Here is a 20,181-nt window from a genome sequence, read left to right on the forward strand (position 1 = left end):
CGGCCGATTTTGGCTCAGGTCACCATCTCGCGGTCCGTGAGTTTGAGCCCTGCGTTGGGCTCTGTGCTGACAGCTCAGAGCCTGGTGCCTGTTTCAGATTCTGTGTCTCCCTCTCTCTCTGACCCTCCCCCATTCATGCTCTGTCTCTCTCTGTCTCAAAAATAAATAAACGTTAAAAAAAAATTTTTAAAAAAAGGGAGGAATTTTAAGGATCAATACACATTGATGGATGTATAAACATGGTAATCCTAAGAACATCAATGCATTGATAAAGCTCCCTCACCAACCTTTCCTGTCCAGTGGGCAGCAGGTTGGTCAATGACCAATAGCAGCATTTTCACTTGACAGATGATGCAATCAAATGATTCAATGTCCCTTAATTACAGTTCAGCGGACATTAGAAGTTTAATTGAACGTTATATGCCGAGATGGCCAGAATTCCAGGACTTTACCTGTGTTGCAGGGATTTTTCAGGGATATTGATTTAACTTTCAGTTTCTCCAACTCAGTCTCTACAGTGTGTCCAATGCTTGGTCCTCTAAAATGTAGACTAAAAAATGGACCAAATTTGTGAGCAATTCTGTATTTAAGAACATCTCTCTGAACAAGCTAACTTTTAAATTCAGATTATGTGGTGAGTTCCTCCTTTGACATACCCATGTGCATTGACAGGTTCTGTGTGGCACACAGCAGGCACTTAGAAAATAGGTGTTGAGTGTTTCATGGAAGGTGTGCATTTGCAAGTGCCTCACTAAGGTTAGATGTCATTCACAGCTATAGATCAACACTTCTCTGTCGATCTCTGTAACCCCAGATTCCATCCCTATATCCTGATCAGGGTGACAGCTCTCTGGTTGGTCCTCCTCACATCTGATATTACACGTGTATAAGGTTCTTTCACCCATAACCGTGTGTACCCCCTCACCAATTTCTGCCATTTCTGCAAAATATATAAAAGCTCATAAAGAATACAGGTGAGTTACGTGCCTCAGTTGTTAATGTTGTCCTTGACCTTGATTTGCTGGGCTTTGGAACCTTTGCCCGCCTCGACTAGATGACATCTGACTTCTTTTAGGTAGAGGCAGCTCATCATAATGGTCAAGAATGTGGCCTCTGGGTTAACTTCTTAGCTCTGCCACCTTCTATCTTTGTGCTGGGGGCAGATTGCTTAGCCTCTCTGTGCCTTGGTTTCCCTATATCTAAAATGGTAATAAAACTGGAACCTCTCCTGTTGGGTGGTTATGGAAATTCAATTGGTTATTACATGTTCTGTGGCTAGAATAGCGAGCGCCAAGCACATGGGAAACATTCACGAAATGTACGGTAGTTGTGGACTTGTGCTTGTTGTTACCTGCTTGTCCCTGTATGTTGGCCTGCAGCTGTCCAAACTCTGACACAGTGGAGCAGCTGATGGGGTGGCCCAGAGGAATCTGGGACTAGCATCAGCTGGCCTCACTGATGGCTGCCTACAGAGCGGTGAGGATTTCTGCCACAGGTTCTCAGGCAGCTCTCAGCAATGAGCAACATGCACTTGGGGCTTGAAATTGCTCTCCTGGAGGACCGGGAGGAGGTAAAAAGAAAAGTCAAGTTGTTGTTTCCTCCCAGGTTACCTTTTACTATATAGCACTTGCTGATCCTTCACTGTCTCCTGATATGCTCCACTTCCTAACTTCCAGGGAAGAAGAGAACTTTAAAGATATTCCAGAAATAAACAGGGGCTAGACATGCAACAGGTAGACATAGGCATCCTTCATTTATGAAAATAGCTTCCTCATCCCTTGGACAGTTGGTGTTGCCCACTCTTAGATGAACCTGCTAATTCTCCATTGCTAGGGAGGATCAACCCAGTCCACCTAGATGATTTTCTGAAGCGTTGATGAGCGCCATGTCTCCAACAAAGCTTCAGGCTGTGGGTCCCAGGTGAGGCCCAGCAGATGTCCCCTTGAAGATCTGACAACCGAAAGCATTTGGTGGGAAGAACAACATCAGTAAGCACTAGGAAGTAAAAGGAAATCTGTCTTTTAAAAAAAAAAATCTATACCTCACAGACCCTTCAGGCAGAGGGACATGACTCCAAGGTCCACATGTCCTTGAAGACGTTGGTCATAACAGAAAAGACGTTGTGGATGAAAAACTACAGTGATGGCACCTTGAATTGATTGAGCCCTTACTATGTGCCAGACAATGTGCTTAGTGCTTAATAGGCGTCATCCCATTTTATCTTCCCTAAACCTCTGCCAGTAGGTATGATCTGGTGAGTTGGTGCGGTAACTGGGCACAGTTTCTCAACCTGAACACTATTGGTATTTTGAGGCTGGGTAACTCCTGGGGACTGGATGGGGACTGTCCTGTGCACTGTGGGATGTTAAACAGCATCCCTATCTCCCTTAGCCCTATAAATACCGGTAGTATCCCTCCCCTACCTACCCGAGCCATGACAACCAAAAAGGTTTCCAGACATTGCCAAACATCCCCTGGGAAGCAGTATCGGCCCCATTGAGAGTCACTGCTGTGCAGTCTGAGGAAAGCATGCTGGGATTTCTAGCTGCCACACTTACACCAATACACCTATGTCTAGCCCCTTCCATGGGAAATGTACCAACCACATCCTATTTTAGAAATTTTCACCTGAAATAATGCCTATATTGTGCTTAGAACAGTGCCTGGCCCATAGGAAGTTTGCATAAATGTTAGCTATTTTAACTAGGTTTTATTTTTTTTTTGTTTGCTTGATAGATGAAGAAACTGAGAGGAGTTAAAAAATTTGTCACGTTCTCAGTTGAGGTGTGACTTCAAATCTAGGCCATCTGCCATCGGAGCCGCATACCCTGAACCAGTCTCTTCTGACAGGGGAGCTTGGGATCTGCCAGGCTAAGGATGGTGGCAGAGGTTACCTGGGGCCCTAGCGGGGGTGGGGGGGCACCAGAATCCCTAGAGTCCGCTGACTCCTCTCTGACGGCAGCAGGGATAGCGGTGGCCTGAGCAGCTCAGCCGAGGTGGCCACAGCGGTCCCCTGGCGTTTGATACTGTTTGTCAGCAGTCACAAGTGGTCGCTATCAAGGATTACTATTTGTGTATCCGTGAGTCACAATGCACCAGATTCATAAGAGCCAGATGTCGCAGCTGACCCAGACGAGGCCCTCAGACGGATCCCACGCGTTTTGTGTGTCAGGCCTATATCCATTCATAAAACAGCTCCTTCCCAAAATATAAGTCTCTAGGAAAAAAAAAATCTGAAGTTGGTTGTGCAATTCTACGACTAGCTGCAATTGTTTTCCAAGACCCTCTCCCCGCTTCTCCGCCCGCTGATGCTTCTCATACTTTCAATTCTGGGTTAATTCTAACATGGTTCAGAGCAGAAAAGGGGGCATGGAACCTGTCACTCAGCCGCAGAAAAGAAACAGGAATTGAAAGACACAAGTAGGTGAGCACAGGATAATAACATTATTTTTGCTGTTGCAAATGTTAAAGCTACAGAAATACCTCATGGTCAGAATCAGGCAATTGTGTCACTAACCTCCTCCCTGCTTCCCACCCCCCCCCCCCGCCCCGCCACCCTTTTCTTTTTTTAAACTTTGGATGCAGCCACTTTCTCAGAAGCACAGCTGAAAAACCCTTAAACACTCATGCACACATGCACACATGCACATCAGTCTCGGGAGTTCAGGGTGTCTGGAGTAAGGATTAGAGAGGTTCAAGTCGGCTCCCCCTGTTAACATTACAGCTGCACCAGGGATGCTACGGAACATCAGCCCAGGGCTCAGGAAACCCGTCCGGTTCTCAGGGATGAGAACACGCAGCTGTGTGCCGGGTCAGACAGAATGTGGAGGGGCAGGCTTGCTTCTCCCCGTCACCACTCTGTCCAGAAAGAAAAGTCAGGGAGATGCCCGCTGCCCCAGGCAGCGTCCGGCAGTCCTGACTGAAACGTGTGTGCTTGCCATTCTGCAAGTGTTCAAAAGACCGGGACGCATTCTTAAGAAAACAAAATTAGCATGAAAAATAAACCTGGGGTTTAGCATTTTCCATTTTTCGTTTTCACTTTTTGTTTTCCTCCAGGGGTTGAAATTTAATCTCTCTTTTAGCAAACTCGAGCTGGCTCCCTCTCTTCCTCTGGCTCTTTCTCCCCAGTGTACTCCGTGCCTAGCCCACAGATACGCTCAGCTGATTAGGAAGCCTGTGCATTGTCACCGAGGCCTGTTGTCACCAAGGAAATGTGTTTGCGGGCAGGTGCTGTTAATCCATTCCCCTCCCCTCACCCACACCCCCAACCCCCCCCCCCGCCATGCTGACCCTGCTAATCTTCGGGTTCAGCACTTGTCAGGTGCTGACAGTGAAAGAATCCCTTTACAAAATTCACCCACCCTGGGGTGTCCGTGCATGTGAGTGTGTGTGTGTCTGTGTGTGTGTGTGTGTGTGTGTGTGTGTGTGTGTCCTGCTCTCCTGCAAAGTTCCATGTTTCCCATGAGTCCCAGTAGTGAATTCATCAGTGATGCAGTCTCATTCAGTAGCTGTTCTAAGAAACTTTGGCCGAGGACTGAGATTGCCCCTCTTAGTAGGATGTCCTTCCTAACATTTCTCCCCTCCCCAAGAGGCACTTTTGGTGAGACAACACAAACATCATTCACCAGCTGCACCCCCGCCCCTTAGCTTGATGACCTACGTTACTGGCTAGCACAGACTCATTTTTTAGTTTAACTCATGTCCGGTTAGGCACAAAGATATTTTCTAAGGCGACTTGGTGGGGGGTAAGAACACATCAGGGGTCACTCCAAATCCATTCCAAATCAGAATCTTGCAGGCCAACCCCACAGAGAGCCAGAAGGAGGAAATGACTCACTCTCTGGGCCCATTGCTCTCTTGTAAGCCATTAAACTCTCTCCCAGCACCGAGAGCCAGGGGCCATCACTGAGGCTCAGCTGCTACTTGAAATCAAATTCTACTTCCAACAGTACCATTTCCCTCCAACTTCCAGAAGAAGGCCATGCACTCATGATGTGTGTCTATGCACCGGGCCACTCCTGAGTTGGCTAAAAATTTGGCTGAAATGACTTTCCTATCCTCTCATCTTCCTGTGATAACCCCTGGAATGTCAATTGTTGAAATCAGGTAGGTTTAGCAAATCTTTGGTAAATGAGAATCACACATTGTCCCCGAGTCACAATTCTTCAGCTCTATTGTTTTCAAGTAAAATGGTGGGATTACGTCAGAAATGTATAGAGGTGATACATTATCCCTCATTGGCCCAAACTTATGAGATTCACTTTCTCATATCTCATATATCCGACCATCCATCCATTCATTCTAAAATACTCAAGTGCACAATCTGCTGGACACAGGGAGGCCCATGGATCAGACATGATACTTCTCACTGATGGGCTGGCTGAGTGTAACAGCCAAGAGTGTAACAGAGTGTACACTTTCTGAGTGTAACAGAAAGACTGGTGAGCAAATATACGCAATTATGTGGCACCGCGATCTAGCTCATGAGGCATGGTGCAGTGACATAGTGTAGGTGGTCAGTGCCACCTGCAGGCATCAGGAAGGCTTCTGAGACTGGATGAGCAGGTATTTCCAGGCACAGAAGTGGGCAAAGCACAGCAGGCAATGGGAGCCCTTTGACGTTTTCATGTCCCTGCCTTTATTCACGGGGTTTGTTCTGCCTCTAATTTCTTACCCCAGCAGTAAGAAAACTTCTGGCACATAGGATAGGCACCCACTGTATTCCCGCTGGGGATCTTATGAATAAATTAATGATAATGAGTAATTAAAGAGAGGAAAGAGGTAAAGAAACATTAAATCAAGTTGAGGCAGCTGCAGACAAGTGTGAGGCAGACCCACAGCATATGGAGTTGGGCTCCTAGAGCCCTTGTCAATGGCAGACATCAGACATGACCACAGAATTCTGTCTAGTAGAGTTGAGATGACACGGGACTTATAGCCTCCAAACCGGACTGCTTGACTGGAGCACAAGATGGAACCCATTTATCATCTGCATTTGTAGACTCATTTGAAGAGAAACTTGACAGTGAAGAGAAAAATAGATAAATACCTATAATGTGTCAGCGGCGGGGATATTTTCTCCATAAAATGTCTCTGAATATACTTGGAGAAAGAATAGGAGATAGTTAGGAACATCTGCGTATTGGTCACATCTCATATGGTGACAATAGTAAGAGCAACATATTTCTAGAATGCCTATGATTTTTTTCAGTGTGGTGTTTGTTTCCACCTTTAACAAGTGATTTAGGTTGTCTGTCAGGTACTGGACTCTCTGAGGGTACCGTGAGGTTTGGGGAATTGTGAGGATAAAAGGCTGTGGGAATATAGAGGGAATCTAGAGGAGCTGAACTTGAAAAAAAATGGGTAATATTTACACACGAAGGAAGTGGTACAGAGAAATAACATTTTAGTGAGGAAGAAGTAGGTTGGAGAAAAAAGGCCTAGGAATAAAAATTGGGGGAAGAGGAGTAAGAATTACAGGGAAGGGTTTAGTATGTCCACAGTATGCACTATGCTAAGTGTATCCCAGATATTAATTAACCAACTCTTCTCTTAATCAAATGTGGTGCCCATCAGTAGAACAAGGGTTGAGCAGACAATATGCTCATATTTTCATACCTTGGGGCCTTGAGGAAAATAAGTGACATTTTTAGGGCACAGAGGTTGTGAGAATAACTCATTCATTACTTCTACTTGGCTCTGTGAGAGAAGTTCGAACCCGGTTCAGCACGGGACTATCCCTCCATCTCAGGGAAGGAAGAGGTTACGGCCAGGTTTTGCAACCTCGAAGGATTGCTTTAATTAGTAGATAAAATATGCAAGCATCTAACATAAAGCCAGGAGCACAGTGTGTATTTGGCACACAGAAATTGGGGATTTATGAACAGTAAAGAAGTGTTTCTAACCTTACAGATGCCTTAGGATCACCTGGAGGCTTCTTAGAGCACTGGGCCCACCCCCCAAGTTTCTGATTCAGAAGGTCTTGGGAGAACCCCAGCATTTGCCTCCTCAGGTGATGTTCCTGGTCCAGGAATGCTCTGTGGGGACCCCGGTGCTGGGCCACACTGCCTTTGTCTGCTATGTCACTTAACACACCCACTCTGAGCCTTCACTTCTTCCTGCCAGAGGCCTCTCAAGCAGCTTGGTCTCAGAGATGGAAGCTGATAAACCCATCCAGAGAAAAATTTTAGATAACCCATTAATTTATTACCTATTGCTTAATATAAATGAGAAAAATCCAAAGGTAGAAATTATTGCAGACACGTTAGGGCATGAAGGGTAAAGAGATTTAGAGGAAGGAAGGGTTCATAATACTTTTGAAATCATACCTCTCTCGTTGGTGAGGTGACTGTGGAAATCTGAGAATTTCTTGGCTAATGAAATATAGCCAATATTTTTATATATAGCTGAAAGGCCACTGGCCCATGAATACCAGAGAATTCAAGTTCTTTTTCATCTTTTTCTTCTTCTCTCCCCTCAACCATGCCTACCTCATGTCATAGGAGTGCCACCCTGAGCACTCCAGGACAGCTCTGACTGACCCTTTGGCAGGAGACATCATTTAATTTGATATCCAACCAATATGAACAAGATGGCACTGGTGACAGGGCAAATACATTCCTCAAACTTTAATGTGTCCTTTTAAATGTCTTAACATCAAAGTTCAAGGACAGAAAACCCTAACCCAACCGTGTCACCCAAAGATTCTGAGATTGCCAAGAGGAGGTTTAGAAAAGAAGCTGAGCTTTTCTGAGAAACCACCAGGATTCCAGCAAAAGCCCAAGAACTTCTGTGGGGAACGGGGAAACACAAGCTATGGAAAGAAAAGGCAGTATGTGGGCTGTACATGTAAATAATTCTGTGCCCCTTACCCAACTTGGACTTCTAGTGTAAATAAGTAAATCTGTGTGGGAGGATTTCTGTGTTCCTGGCAGCGCAGATAAGGAGCCACATCAGTTGGGAGAGCCCTCTAGAAGCACGGGAAACACAGCTTCCACACATCACTGGCCTGTCGAATCTGCAGTGAACAGCACACCAAGCTCTTCTGTCTAGAGACAGAGAAGCCACAAGATGCACATAGCTGCTTCTTGACAAGAGACCTTCTGTGTAGACCTCATTTCCTTTGCAATCCATGGGCCCTCACTGACGTGCTCTCATGAATATTAGGTAAAGGGAACCAACACTTCTTGAGTGCCTTCTATGTAATAGGCTTTGTGCTATGTGCTTTACAAATAATGATATCTCATTCAATACTCATAGCAACCCTGTGAGTAAATGCACCCTGTACATTAACAGATGAGGACATAGAGGCTTAACCAACGTTGGTGATATGACAGGATTCAGTTCTGGGCCTGCTTGAGGCCCAACCATTGATTTCAGCAAAATACCTGTGGTTTGTTTGTTGGCTGAATGGTTTTTTTTATGATAAAATGCATATAACATAGAATTTGCCATCTTAACCATGTTTAAGCTTACAGTTGAGTATTGTTAAGCGCATTCACGTTATTGGGTAACCTACCTCCAGAACCTGTTCGTCTTGCAAACTAGAACTCTATACCCATTAAACAACAATTCCCCATTCTCCCTCCCCCAGCCCCTGGTAACCTCTCTATTTCTATGAATCTGACTACTCTAGATCATTCATACAAGTGGAATCACGCAGTATTTATCTTTTTGTGACTGGCTTATTTCACTTAGCATAATGTCCTCAAAAGGTTCATCCATGCTGTAGCATTTGTCACAGTTTCCCTCCTTTTTAAGGCTAAATAATACTCCATTGTATGTATATATCACATTTGATTTATCCATTCACCTATCAATGGACACTTGGATTACTTCCATCTTTTGGCTATTGTGAATAATGCTGCTATGAACACGAGTGTGCAGGTATCTCTTTGAGACCCTGCTCTAAATTCTCCTGGATATATATCTATGTCTATGTCTATGTCTGTATCTATTTCCATGTCTATATCTGTATCTATATCTACAGAACTGGAAAGTTGGATCACATGATAATTCTAGTTTTTTGTTTTTTTTTTAATTTTTTTTTTCAACGTTTATTTATTTTTGGGACAGAGGGAGACAGAGCATGAACGGGGGAGGGGCAGAGAGAGAGGGAGACACAGAATCGGAAACAGGCTCCAGGCTCTGAGCCATCAGCCCAGAGCCCGACGCGGGGCTCGAACTCCCGGACCGCGAGATCGTGACCTGGCTGAAGTCGGACGCTTAACCGACTGCGCCACCCAGGCGCCCCGATAATTCTAGTTTTAATTTAACAACTAGCATTGATATTTTCCATAGAGGCTGTACCATTTCACATTCTCTAGTTTTAATTTAACAACTAGCATTGATATTTTCCATAGAGGCTGTACCATTTCACATTCTCACCACCAGTGCACAAACTTCCAATTTCTAGTTTTAATTTAACAACTAGCATTGATATTTTCCGATAATTCTAGTTTTAATTTAACAACTAGCGTTGATATTTTCCATAGAGGCTGTACCATTTCACATTCTCACCACCAGTGCACAAACTTCCAATTTCTAGTTTTAATTTAACAACTAGCATTGATATTTTCCGATAATTCTAGTTTTAATTTAACAACTAGCGTTGATATTTTCCATAGAGGCTGTACCATTTCACATTCTCACCACCAGTGCACAAACTTCCAATTTCTCCACATCCTTGCCACTAATAGCACCACTATTTATTTATTTATTTATTTATTTATTTATTTATTTATGTATGTATGTATTTACTTATTTGCCAATACTTATTTCTTGGTTTTGTGGTAGTAGCCATTCTAATGGGTATGAACTGGTATCTCATTGTGGATTCGATTTGCATTACCCTGATCATTAGCAGTGTTGAGCATCTTTTTCATAGGCTTGTTGTATATCTTCTTTGGAGAAATGTGTGTTCAAATCCTTTGCCTATTTTTAAATCAATTTATTTTTGTTGTTGTTTAGTTGTAAGAGTTCTTTATATATTCCAGCTATTAACCCCTTATCAGATATATGATTTGCAAATATTTCCTCCCATTCCATAGATTGCCTTTTCACTCTGTTGATTGCGTCCCTTAATGCACAGTTTTTAATTTTAATGTAGTCCAATATATTTAATTTTTTACTTTACTGCTTGTGCTTTTCATGTCATATCCAAGAAATAATGGTCAAATCCAATGTCACAAAGCTTTTTCCCTGTGTTTTCTCCCAAGAGTTTCATGGTTTTAGGTCTTATGTTTAGGTCTTTAATCCATTTTCAGTTAATTTTTGTATACAGTGGTGGGTAGGGGCCCACTTCAGTTCTTTTCTTTGTGCCTATCCAGTTTTCCCAGCACCAGTTGTTGAAAAGACTGTCTTTACTATTGGATGATCATGGCAAAAATCATTTAACCATTTATGCAAGGGTTTATTTCTAAGCTCTTTTCCATCGGCCTATATGTCTGTCTTTATGCCAGTACCATGCTATTTTGATTGCTGTAGGTTTTTAATAAAATTTGAAGTCAGGAAGAATGAGACCTCTAATTCTGTTTGTCTTCAAGACTGCTTTAGCTATCAAAATGCCTATTTTGAAGGGAAGCTTCAAAATCATAATAATAAAGAACACTGTTGAAGTCCAGAAATGGAATAGAGTTCCTAAACACACAAACCTGGCTTGCCTAGGAATAATCTATATAGATGCCAGAACAGTCTTCCAGTTTAAGAGCACTACTTTTTATAAGAATTTAAAGGGGCGCCTGGTGGTTAAAAGGGCGCTAAAAGGGCGCCAGATCGTTAAGCATCCGACTTCGGCGCAGGTCATGATCTCGCAGTTCATGAGTTCGAGCCCCACATCGGTCTCTGTGCTGACTGCTCAGAGCCTAGAGCCTACTTCAGATTCTGTGTCTCCCTCTCTCTCTGCCTCTCCCTCACTAGTTCTCTCTTTCTCTCTCTCTCTCTCTCTCAAAAATAAATAAAAACATTAAAAAAAAATTTTTTAATTAAAAATGTCTGCCTGCTCCTTCATAAGGTGGGTCAGCTGACTTAGAATTAGTCCTACTTTGTCTCCTGTCTTCTTCCTACTCCCCTAGCCACCCAGGACCCTGGCCACATCTCTTGGTTAGATGAGGTGCTCTGATTGCAAGTTGTGTGGTATTCATAGCCTTGAAATCAGGAGCCTGAGACCAGTGGGGCAGTAAACAGAGGGAGATTTCTAGAAGCACCACAGAGGTTGAGACCGCTCAGAAAAGGGAGCTTCCTCTCCAGTTTTTATTTTAGTGGCAGAGGATTAGAGCCTGGCAGAAGAGAAACACCAAATTCCGCAGGAAATACCTCTTTTAATCCAAGGCTCTGTGGCTGGATATGTGGAGTGGATATGGAAAACTTTCTTTTTCTTCCTTTCTTGAAAAAAAAAACACAACCAATAAGAAATATGAGAAAAGACAATATTGTTAGCACATTGGAAGAGAGTGGCGAGAGGTCCATGGGAGTCTAGAGACCAGTCATCATGCCAAAGCCAAGAAAACGTGAGCAAAAGACAAGAATACAAGTGATGAGAGTAATAGAAACCCAGGTGGTGAGTGACTGCAGAGACTTTCTCAGCACCCCATTGCTAACTCCGGATTGTCCTGAGGCCCCAGCAGCCTTCCTTGGGTAGTCTGAGCAAACAGTGGGGAGCAGGGGAGGGAGTCTTCATTCCCCCTGCTCCTCTCCATGACTCTACCCACGCCCTGGAGCTCTCTCCTTCTCAAATATTCCCTGATCGTCACCACAGTGGCCTCTCCTTCCAAGAAATCCTTGGGTTTTAAATTAACCCTCCCCATCCAAACCCCCAACGCCTCCCACCTCAATCCTTAACAAACCCTAGACATGTATGCACACAGATCTGCTTGTGTGTGTGTGTGTGTGTGTGTGCGCGCACACACACACACACACACACACACACACACACACACTGGACTCCCTTCTTTTCCTGCCTCGAGACTGTTTCACAAGTGCCAGCTTGGTGTCTCTCACACAAGGGATTCTGAGAGACTGGCTTTCGGTGGCCAACACTTGTTAGAGAGGCAGCCTCACGAAGCCTCCACTTGGATAGAATGGGGGGTTATAGGGGACTGCGAATTAGAAAAGGGGTCTCTAGTGGCGCAAGCCAACCGGGAAGTTGGTGAAATGGTAGAGGAAACACAAAATAATAAAACATACAGAAAAGAAAGTAAGCAATAATTAGGAGCGACGGAGCACTTTCTCTTCAGCAGGCTCCACTTTACGCGTGTCATATGGGCCATCTCGGTTAACTCTGAGAACCACACGGTGAGGCAAACGTGACCGTCTTCAGTTTGCTCACGCTGAGACTAAAGAGAAGAAAGAGAGGGCCTCGTGTGCTCTCCTTTATGGGAGCTATGAGGTCCGGAGGCAGAGGTCAGGCGTTTTTTGACTAATCTGTTCTCCTTCTGTGGAGAGACCCAGCATGCGGGGATGTCAGTCTGGGCTCATAAAGCAGTCTTCCGGCACACCGCTTCTCCGCTGCCAGGAGGTGATTCGTTCCCTCCCCTTTCTGAAACCTGCTTTGGTCACAGAAGAGTCGGGTGCATTGCTAGTGAGTCAACTATGGCTACTTGGTCTGTTTACAGCAGCATGTATCCCACATACGGATAGGAACAGGCCTGCGGGGTGTACCCTGAAAGGTCAGAGATGAGACGCTTCACTTACGCTTTCACCCAGGGCACCACTTTTGAGGATTCACTTCTCAGGGCCTCGGTTTGCTGCCCGTAGAATGGCGGAGGTGAGGGGGGAATAAGGGAAATGCCCTCACGCAGAAGGCATCAGTGGGAAGTCTCAAAAGAGTCGTTCCCCCCCATAGCCCTGCAGCAACCCTCTGCTTGTACCCAGAACCAACAGAAGTGGGAGAAGGGAGAGGGGCGCCCCCCTTCTTCCTGTCCCCGCGACAAGTGGGCAGACATTCTGGTGACCTGACCTGTCTGCTTCACAAGGTCTTCTCACACCCTTTCCCCATCCCCAATTCAAGGCTTTCTCAGGAAGAAAAATAGAAGAAAGATAAGAAGAGCCATCCGCCCCCTCCCCCACTTGCAGGGTGTGTATGTGTTATAAGATCATTTTTTGCCTTTCCTGTGTTCTGAGTGACCCAACAACATTCTCTCATAGCAACTGCACTTTTATATGGATTAAGAACCAAATGTTGAAAACACAGCAGAAAAAGGAATCTTATTGCAGTTTCCAATATCTGACCTGCCAAGAATCAGGAGCTTCAGGAAAGCTAAATCAATTACTTAAGAAGTTTCCATTTTTTCAGCTTTTCTCAAGAAAAGTTGGAGGGAAACTCTGACTTACCTTTCCAAAAAAAAAAAAAAAATGCATACCCGGCAATGAACTGATAACTAAGGCATTTCCACACTTTGCGTGTTGGATGGGAAAGCCTGAACGGAGATTTGCTAAGAGCACCAAAGCTGACTCCAGAAGACTTCCTGGGACTGAGGTTGAAATAGCCCTTTTCATTAGTGAACTTACCCAGGTTACTTAAGAAATTTGCATTGTTCCTCGGTCAGTAAACTTCAATTTTTTGGAACGCAGCACTTTGGAGCAAAAAGCGTCAAAGGTCATGGACTTTGCTGTCTTCTTTCTAGAATCATATTGAAAATTGTTTATTCTGTGATATTTAAAAAGCTTTGTTCAATTTAACGCAGTTCACCTAATATATGTTGAATGCCTAAGTGTGCCTGGTTCATTGAATGCCTGATGCAAGAATTCAGAGACCCAGTATGAACTCAGGAGCTCACAAAGTAGAAAGACAGCATGCAAACAGAGATCTATGGAAATATGTAATCCGTGCTTCAAGGACAGGAGTGTCTGTTCAGGGGGAAGTGGTTCTGCCTCAGAGTGTCGGGAGAGACTAGAGAATGACAAAGTTCCTGGTTGACAAGGGGAATAAGGCAATCCAGAGAGAGGGGGCTTCCTTTGTGTTTCAGGTTTTACACGCAGTATCTTGGTTCATCTACTCACATACAAGTGGGTTTCAGGTCTTCCAGAATTAGTCTTCCCATTTTACAAGTTTAAGAAAACTGAGGCAACAAGAGACAGAGTTACTTGTCCATGATTTTACCTCAGTGAACCATGGTTTTGTCAGGCATCTAACTCACAGTCTGTGAGTTATAATCAAGGTGTGCTCTAACTTGAGACAGGCAGGTTTTGGTCAGGGGGGAAGGTAATGAGTTTTACTCTTCATATGTCATGCAGCACATGGGGGGTAGATTAGCTGGAAATAAGGGTCTGGGAATCAAAGAGAGTTTGGAGAAAGATTTGGGAGCACAGGGAAGTTGGTGAGAGTTGAGGTATGTGTGAGAGTTAGTGAGATTGGCCTGGACAGGTGTGTGGTGAGAAAAGCACCTACAGATAGGATCCTAGGATAATGGAAAGAGTCACAAGATGCACAGGAGAAATGGAGAATGTGGCTGAAGCAGCAGAAAGAGAGGTAAAACCACGGAAACCAAGAGAAAGGAGAGTTTTAAGGAATGAACAGGGTCGGCAAATGCCATAAATGCTTCCAAAACCTTACACAGGGCAACGGTCATTCGATTTGATGGTTGGAAGGTTTTCAAAGACCTTAGAGACAGGACTTTTAGTCCTGAGGTGGGAAGACGGAGGAGACCTTGGCAAGAAGGAAGGTAAGGATAAGCGAGCAAAAATGGTCAGGAAAGCTGACTATGAATTCAGGAAAGAGTTAAGTCCTGAGCTTTTAAGGGACAAAATAAGGATTGTTTTGCTCGATTTGTTGGTCCATTTCAGGATGGAGGATTTTTAAGAATGTTTGCTTGCAGAAGGCAGGGTGTCAGTGGAAAAGAAAAGGTTCTAGGATAAGGTAGAGGCAGAGAGTTTGGGAAGGAACAGAATCCCAGAGGGAGTGGTGAAGAAGTCATCCTTGGAGAGATAAGAGATGATGCAGACTAATTTGAAGATCACTAGGGACACAGGGAACAATCCCAACCCTTAGCCTTGGCCTCATTTTCTCTGTGAAACCATGTCAGGGGTCTGTGTTTACAGAGGAAAATATAAACTAACAGAAAGGTATTTGCAGGAGTGAAGAAATGCGGGGGGGGGGGGGGGGAGGTGTCAGAGGCAGCTATGGTTGTAGGAAAAATGACATCTAGTGGCCTGATTATCAATAGAGGAGACAGCAAAATGCAAACCGGGAAGTAGGTTATATACATGATGTTCCCACTGAAAACACTACATAATTAAGCACATATTACATGGTATCCGATATCCTCTGGAGATGAAGACAAGAATGTCCATACCGAGAAAAACCAACTCAAGTGGATAATTTTTTCAAGCACTCCCTATGTGCCCAGTACTATAGTTAGTATGTATGCGGGCTATTAGAATTCCCAGTATGAACGGTTATTGCTGTTCCCTCCAGTTCACTGTAAGAAAACTCAGGGTTAGTTAAGCCACTTGCCTGAGGTCATCAAACTGGTTTGTCAGAGCCAGATTTAGGAACCATGTCTGTCCATCTTGTAATTATATGCTCTTAAATATTATGTTTCCTAATGTAGAAAATTTTCTAACAAAAATTGTCACAAGAGGTTTGATAGTTACAAACATTTTTTTAAAGGAGTCTTAATTTGATTATTTTCCTGATGAAGTGAATATATGAGCCTGTTGATTCATTCATGTTGACTCATTCATCCATTCATTCATTTCAGTTATCATTTTTTTTGAGCATCTACAATGAACCCAGCAACAGGCAAGTCAGCAAGGATTCCTGTGTGGAGGAGACCCGATTGTACCTTAGAGGAAACAGGCACTCAACAAAAACATTCATTTGTCTGTTGAAGGCAGTGTGAGAGAAGACTGTGCGGCCACCAAGGGGCATCAGGGGCGAGGGGTTGCTCTTCCTGAAGGTCAGAAAAGATTCAGAGAGGAAGTGGCCCCTTCTGAGTTGAGGAGATGAGTTGGTGTTAGGGGGGGCTCTCCATGGGGCTGGGGCCTGGAGCACTAGGGAGGGGGGGAGGAAGGAGGGGGAGGGGGGAGGGGCAGTCCTGTGAAGTAAAGCTCAGGGCCTTGTACAGTGTAATGTGTGGGACCACAAAGAAACCTGAGTGGCCAGAGTGAGTTCCCAAATGGTGACAGGCTCATTCTTCCTGATTTTCGATATATCAGCATGCCATCTGCATAATTATTTGAGTGATATAGTTATTTAAATCAACTATTTAAAAATAACCTAGCTTCAAATTGAAGAAGCCACAAAATTGCTGTTTTGCTCCGTAGTTAATTATTTTTTCTAAGACATTAAAATTAAAAATATTCATCTGTGTCTCTTATAAATCATCTGCCATTGCATCACAAAGTGTGAATATCCTGGGCCAGAGCATAAAAGTGAGAAGCATGGGTCCTCTCTAGGTACACCAGTGTGTGCACAAGCACGCGCACTCACACGTGCTGTTTCGGATGTCATTTCAGAACGGGAGGGCCCGGAGGTTCCTGGAGGAGAGGTCAAGTCCTCTCCGCTGTAGAACGAGGCAGGTTGCATTGTGAGTGGTTGTGTGAAAGCATAAAAGAGCGAGCATGAATCCACCTGCTCTTCATCTTATTTGGATTCCATGAGGCCACCTGGTAGTACTAAATAGCCAGAACTCTAATTTTAGGAACTTTGTCATCTTAGCAATAGGATGACAGCAGCCATACAAGAGGTCCAGGCTAAATGCAAATCAGCCTATGCCCGTGTTGATTGAGTGCTTCAGCCCTCTACTGACTGGCTGAAGGAACAGATTGAGTTAGCCCAGCAGGCAGCTAGTGGCAAAAGAGAAAGCCACAGAGGTGCAGAGGCAGGGTCACTGCCCCCGTTGCACAAGTGCCCGCTTCACGGCCCATCAGCCAGCCTGCGGGGTGGGGAGGTAGGGGGTCTGGCCAGCCCGTGCTGAGAGGGTTTGGAGGGGCAGCTGGAGCCACCGACCGGGAGCAGAGTCACGCTATTCAAGTCCTCAGCTCCGTTGCTGAGGCTGGGGCCTCATTAAGTGATACCCCTCCTCACCCCTAGAGAGAAGGCCAGACAACAAGTAATGCTTGTCTTCCCTTGGCAGAACAGCTCCACTCGGAGGCCCCTCCGCCTTCCTCCAAAGGCCAAAAGAAGGGCAGACGGAAGGAAGGAAGAAAGAAATGAAGCAAGGTGGGATGGATGAACGTGCAGAAGAATGTGGCTGCTGCTTTAAATGTACCACTGTTTAAGCTCCAAACACAGTAGCCAAGAGCTCGTGTTAAATGGTGAGTAAATGAAAAGGTCAGCGTGTCCAGGGACCCAATTACCCTCAGCCTGGTGCACAGGAAGGCCCAATTAATCCTCATTAGCTCGGCTTCGGTGGGGTTATATGTGAGTGGCTCCGGCCCCTCCAGCTCCAGCTCCAGCTTGGGTTGTGTTCCTGGGTCCAAAAGCCCTATTGTGAACCTTGTTTTCTCAAGGCTCAGACTCAGCTCTAAACGCTCGCTCGTTTGACTCGAGAAAAAAGAGACTGTGGCCCCGAGGTAGTGAAGTGTTCCTTCTAAATCTGTCTCGTTTTTCTCCAAAATAAGAATTCTCTCGACCACACAGATATTTCATGAATCAAGACGTACCATACCCCATCTCCCTTGCACACACTCATACATAGACTCTTCTGAATTCAAATGATCGGATTCTGAGTACGAAGTTGGACCATGTCAACACAGCCTAATTTAAATGCTTTAAACAGAATGAGTAGTGTAATTAAATTGCTTATGCCTCTTGAGTTTTATTGGTTTAACAACCTATTATAATAAGTATGCAGTCGTTAAGCTAAACAGACAATTTGGTGCTAACATTCTGTCACTGTAAGGTACGAGGACAGCGCTGACAGGACCAGACCTCTGTGAAGATGCAGACTTTGTCTTTTGCCAGTTTCATCCTCCTGTTCTGGTATCATTTCATGTCAGTTTGCTTTTCCCGTATCCCTTTTCACTTGGTGCCCCCGGATCCCCTTCTAGTTTTCTCTTCCCCAGGACCTTCTTCTCAGATGGGGATCAGCTCATTCAGGCAGCACCGCCTCTGGCCCATGGCAGTGTGGTTTTTCCAAGTCTGACGCAGGGGCCACCTGCAGCTGGAACATGTGGGTGCCTGTAAACAAGTCACATTCCTGGGCTCCACCAACTGAATCACAATTTCTTGGAGTGGGAAATAAGAATAAGCATTTTCAATAAGTTTCCCAGGTAACCCCCTATGCGTGTGTGTGTACACACGCACACACACACATGCACACACACACACATCACTAAAATGAAGTAGTTAGTGTCCCAAGGGCTCAAAGAGAAGCTGGTGAATCCCAGAGACTTACAGATTCTAGGACGACACTCTTAGCATCGATCTAGGCTGGGACACATGTAAGGTGTTTGGATAATATGTGAGCTTCTCAGATCCAGGCATCGATGGCTCCTTTGGCAGAAGGCCAGCAGAGAAATAGTGAAGTTGAAATGGCCGTATATCACATCCTGCAAAGGCCAGAAATGAAAGCTTGTATGGTAAGCGAGTAAAAAGAGGAAGGGATACTGGAAAGGGAGATAACCTCAGGAACGATGAGTGGGGAACAAGTTTATACTCGTCGATCTGATTGCCTACAACTTGTGAGCATGTATGTTATCCTGATGTCCCCAGGGTGGCAGCACTAATGGTCCTGAGCCACCTCTCATTTGAGCGTGGAATGACCAAGTGTGTGGGTCCCACTAGTTTCCTTTTCCCTGTACATAATGGCCATACAAAACAGGAGCTTAAATCTTGGGCTTCTCCTCTGACCCCCCCAGCACCCAAATGCACTCACTGCAGGAGCCTAGAGATGAAGGCTGTGTCATTTAGAAAGTGGACTCTCCATGGAGCACAGAGCGGCCTATTGTGGCTTCACCGGACATCACTGAGACATCTAAGGCAGGCTCCACCAAATTGTTAAAGTCCGAGCCTCCTTCTATCTTTCTGATCTGCCTTGCATAGAATGTAACCTCGTCCTGATGGTAGTTATACCCTCACCTTCCCTCTGTATTCCGGGCAAAAGGAGGGAAACGGAAGCAACAAGAAGGGAAGGCACCACTTCTATCAGGAAAGCCAGAAGTTCCCTGCAAACCCAGAACCCTCTGCTTCTCACTGGTAAGATCTGAGATGACCACCCCCAATCGCAAGAGGATATGATAATTGTGACTTGCATTTTAAAAATTTAGAGCATTGTCTCCTTGGACAAAATTGGGATACTATTAGTAAAAAACAAGAGACATTTGGATAGTGGGTAGGTAATCAGCGGTGAGTAACCAGGCCTAGAGATGGGCTTATCTGGGCAAGACAATTCTTTTGTTGTACGTACCTGCTTGTCCTTGCAGTGGGGTGTGAGTAGCAGTGAGGCTACGCACCTTCTCTCTTCACATGGTTCCCCAGCTTTTAATGTGTACCTCAAGCTTCTTGTGTCTTGTTTTAAGTCCATCCATCCATCCATCCATTCACTGAGACTGCACTCAGTGTCAGGCACAAAGCCCCACCCTATGGGTGTGATGGAGTGAGGCTGACTTCCGCTCTCATGGAACTTACATGCCAGCAGAGGGAGGGAAAAACAAGAGCAGGTGAGTACAACACAGAGAGAGGAGTGCTGTTATAAGGGAAGTAAATGACGACACAGCAGGGCACACCCATGGCAGGGCATCCAATCCACTGAGGGGTTAAGGAGGCTGTTCTCAGAGTAGTGAAGAAACGTGGAGATCAGAACGCAAACTATTGCGCACGTGTTCCAAAGGAAGGGACGTGGGGGAAGGATACCGGCCTTTTGAAAACTTTTAATGTTTGGAATGTCTGAAATCCAGGGTGCAAAACAAGGAAAAGCAATCAGGACCGAGGTATCCAGGGTCAGACCAGGAGGACCTTCTTGGGACAGCACAGGGAGCCGAGGGAGGGCTTGAAGCAGCTGTCAGAGATGGTCACAGAAGGTCATGTTGAAATCCCTCTCAATTCTTTAGCTCAGATAACCCCATTCTAAGTGGTTTTCCTTTTATTTGGTGAAACACCCGGGAGGAAAACAGACAATTTTTTTGGTCTTTTATGGCAGTACTGTGTTGACTCAGCTTCCAAAATCTATGAATCAGAGAGGCTAGACCACACTGCTAGTGTGTTCAGTGGCCTGTGACATCTAAAGCCATGTCACGAGC

General features: G+C 45.0%; 1 long non-coding RNA gene across 1 annotated transcript; it reads right to left on the minus strand.

The window, feature by feature from the left end:
* Positions 1-17,739: 17,739 nt before the first annotated feature.
* Positions 17,740-19,462, minus strand: LOC109497776. The gene is made up of 3 exons (XR_002154201.3): positions 19,350-19,462; positions 18,339-18,492; positions 17,740-18,121 (listed from the first exon to the last, which is right to left on the minus strand). It is a non-coding gene; the product is annotated as an uncharacterized LOC109497776 (long non-coding RNA).
* Between the last annotated feature and the right edge of the window lie 719 nt (positions 19,463-20,181).

The sequence above is a fragment of the Felis catus genome, chromosome A2, assembly GCF_018350175.1.
Source record: "Felis catus isolate Fca126 chromosome A2, F.catus_Fca126_mat1.0, whole genome shotgun sequence".
Lineage (NCBI taxonomy): Eukaryota > Metazoa > Chordata > Mammalia > Carnivora > Felidae > Felis > Felis catus.